Below are 4244 nucleotides of genomic sequence, written 5' to 3' on the forward strand. Positions count from 1 at the left end.
GTTCCCTTATTGCCTGTTTCTGGTACTTCATTGCTATCTAGCTGCTTGTGATTAACACAGTACACCTGTTTCTGTATGCTTCCTCTTAGTCTACATTTTTTGCTCTTAGGTTAATCCTCTAGAAAGTGATTTTTTCTTTTACAATTTTTTAGAAGCTGCTCAGGAATTTACACCTTTATGCTGAGTAATAAGTGCCTGGAATGAAGGCTGTACAGATGGAGCAGCTCTGACAGGACTCTCCAATCCTATCAAGTGACTCACCTTATCATTGTGGAGCAACAGAAGGATAGTTGTGCTTGCTGATTTGCTTTCCTCTGTCATGGTTCTCTGCACATCCTCATTCTGGCCACAAATAGAAGTAGAAATGACACAGTGTGACAAGTTGTAAACTTCAGGTGGCTGGACTGGCTAAGCTTTGGTTAGCACAGGGCAGATTCCAAATTGACACAGCTGGAGTCACTTGAATATGTCCTGTTTCAAGATTTCTTTCTTTCACAAATAGACCCTGGTAATAACTTTATGAATCAAAACAGACCTATCCAAACTTCCCCAGGCCCATTTTCTATTTGTTGGATACTTCTTGTGCCTACATTTTCATGTTCTTGTATTGCTGTAGTGTTGGTGTGGGGCTAGACTTTGCTGCTGGCTCTCGGCTTCACAGCCTAGCTCCTGTCTGAACGTGTCGGAGCATTCAAGGAGACCTCATGTCTTCTGTTATTCTAGCAGTGCCAGATACATGAGGGTCCTCCACTGCTTTGTGCTGTGGTGGGTGCTTGGCCTTGGCCTGGCCTCATGGCTCATTTAATGGGAGCAGAAAGGAACTTTTCTCTGAGGATCCAACTCATTTTGATGTGCATATTGCTTAGCTTCATGGAGGTCACTTTTCCACACTGCTCTCTGCATTGCTACTCTGTTCAGGACTGTAATTTTGCTTCTGCCAACTGGCTCTAGCACCCTTTAAAGCCTTCCCTTTTCCCCCAGAAGACCCCATCTCAGGGAATTCTTGCTGCTTATAGGCTTAATTTCTGTTTCCCTGTTTCCTCATCAGAGTTTCAGGCTATAAGCTGTCAGGGCACACACTTTACCATCCCCATGGTATTTAATGTTCTCCCTCCCCAAACTACCATTCAGAATAGCTTTAGTATTCTGCTTCATTTAGTGCTATACTGTTTGGTATTGGTAATGGGAAGGGAAAATTCAGATCTGTTGAAAGATAGAAAGTTTTTTCAGTTTTGCTATTGCTGTTTTAGGTCAGAGAAGTAGAGATCTGTGTATGTTAGGAAACTCCTAATTCAGCATTAGATTCTATAGCCATATGCTTAAGTCCTTAAGAATACTGAGGAAGATCAGTCTCCCTGATATGTAACAGAAAGCTACAGAGATTTATGGAATTATTACTAGTAGCAGAATTTCTCAAGGATTTAGCCAAAGACATGCTTTTTACAAACAGAATGCTGAATGTTGTCTTTCATATTGCCAGCGGATAACATTGCTGATGACATTTCAGTTGACATTGCTGTCAGGGCCTGCAGATTTGCCACATTAGAGAATTTTTGTCTTTAAAATCTAGACTATATTTTCAGCCAAGGAGAGCTGACACCTCCTCCAAACAGCATGGCACCCTCTGAGAAATCTAGCCCTTGATCTGCTCTCTATTTCTACTTATTTGGTGTTGGCATATTTTATGATCTTGCCTTGGAAATGGAAAGCTTGACTGTTTTATTGAACTCTTGCTAACAACTGGCTCTGTATTAAAAATTACCCCTGCCAGGGCTCAGAAATATTTTACTGCTGCAAGAAACCTTATGAGCATTAAGCTGAATGTGGACATTTTGTAAACAATTCTAGGAAGTTTAGGATTTTTTTTTTTAAATTTACTTTATATATATAGATATATAAAATCTAGAGAATGGTGCTGTCTGTGGCTTGCAAGGGACATGTATAACAAAAGTCATGCAAGTAAAGCAGCACACTATGAAAATAATTGTGTCAGCAAGGATGTGGAAGTGAAAGAAATCTAAGGTGAAAAATATTTTCACCAAGACGTGAAAGAAATCTGTGAATTAATTTCACTTGACAATTACAACTGTGCACAAAACATACTAAGAATGAGGGAATATAATTAGTGAAACTAAATAGTGAAACCACCTATTCAGTATACACCCTTACATTTTTATTTCCTTTTCTTTTTAGCAATATGCACTATGGAGGCCATAGTAATAACTCAGTCTCTATGCTAGAATTCTAATTTTCTAAATAGAATAATCTAATATATTTTTCCCTTATCAGAGGATCTCCCAAACCTTTCATCTTGAACAGTACCTTTTGCTATAGCACCTTTTGCAGTCCCTAGGCAGATTGCTAAATGGGCAATCTTTGGACCGAGTGGTTTCTGGAGGTCAAAAAGCTGGATGAGGAGGGTGGGACTAGAAGGTAAATTCTGTGAGAGCTATTTCTGGACAGAAAGAGCTCTGTATGTCTCAGGTGCCCATCAGAGAGAAGGACCAATAACTGTGTTTCAGGTGTAAGATTGTTAAAATTAGTGCCACTTTGTACGTAATGCTGAACCTAAATTCAGCATTATGTACAAAATAACCAACTCAGTTATCTTTTAACTGTTCTGCTACACAACCTCAGAGAACCCAGATTTTCACCTAGTATGTCCTTATGGAAATTCACTATTCTATATTCCCAACTTGATTTTCTTTTTAAAGTATCATCCCTCTTAATTTTGTACAATTCTTTTTTTCCTCCATCATTCCCCCTTCCCTGCACCTTTTATAGCTATAAACCTATGGTTTAACCAACCAGATCTCTTCTTATCTCTTAATTATTTGAGTTCCCAATCTATTACATTATTTTCTTTTCTTATCCTTTTTTTCCTTTCTTTTTCCTTTCCTTCCTTTCCCCCTGCTCTTTGTACCATTAGTAAATTCTTCAGTAAGTCTGGGAAAATGTTACCCGTTGTAATGGGAAAGGAATCTAGGATTAAGTGTTCATATCCAACCTGCCATGGTTTGTGAATCCACTGACACTTAGACTCACAGAAACGGTCAGATAAAGTAACCTTTCTCAGCTTTACCACTCTTTAATCTCATTAACTATCCAAAAAGTTGTGCTTTCTCTCCTGGTGGGGTAGCTGTATTAAAATATCTGTCTATAAATGGGTCCTAAATCAGCTACGGGTGGATAAAGCATTACCCCTGAGGACCCAAAGGCTTCACACAATTTCTGAAACATACAGAGCAGTTTATCAGAATTTGGAGTAGTGAAGAGAGGGGCACTAATGAGGGTCAGCTTACTGGCTGGTGATCCACGTCACTAGTTTCTGACACCTTTGCAAATTATTCTCTCAGGCACCATCTTTGTGTGGTGTCATCTTTTTTGAACAATGGGCAAAATTTCACAATATGAGGCATCTTCCATGAAAGATTGAAATGTTCTCTACGTGAGGGCTACTTGGGTGATGCTACTTATGTTAAAGTGTTGTTATTTGCATGTTTATAGAACAGACTTTTAATCTGTCCTCAGAACATTTACACCTTTCACACACAGAGTTTTATTTTTCCTTTTTTCTGTTAAAGGAATTTCTGCAGAATTACAATCTAATCAAAATAAAAGGATTTAATATAGAACTTGAGTGCATTTTAGTGTGATATGATATTAAGCTTGCATTCAGGTAATCAGAATATGAGGTCACATTTAAGTTAAGCCTCAACCTACAAAAAGTCTCTTTAGTGACTGTACTTTGGGAAACTGTAGCACTGGTCAGATTTGAGGGATTTTGTTAGATGTTGTCATTGTGTGTCTGATTCTTTTTTTCTTGTTCTTTTTGTTTTGCTAAGAGGTCATGGTAGCAGAGGTTTCAGTGTAAAGACTGACCTAGCAGAAAGTGCTGACTTTTAACTTGGACAAAACAGGATAAAATATTTCATGTCAGGTTTGTAGCTTACAGAATAAAATGTTCTCCATCATGCATGCATCACAAACAATGCTGTAATCGATACAAATTAAAAGCTGGTGTGTCACACTGGTGGCAAAAAACATGCTTGTAGTTCAAAATGCAATCTTCTATTTTTTTCTGGATGTCTCCTCAGCTTGTGATTTGGCTCTGCTATTTAGATAGGCTCTTGGACAACTGTATTATTCAGATTGTATGAGATTCTGTCAGAGGAGGTTTTTGCTTGCATTTTTAGTTGCTGGATGGTATTTAGTCCTAAATATCATCTTTTATTCAAGACCTT

Source organism: Lonchura striata, chromosome 3 (assembly GCF_050655825.1).
Source record: "Lonchura striata isolate lonStrDom1 chromosome 3, ASM5065582v1, whole genome shotgun sequence".
Lineage (NCBI taxonomy): Eukaryota > Metazoa > Chordata > Aves > Passeriformes > Estrildidae > Lonchura > Lonchura striata.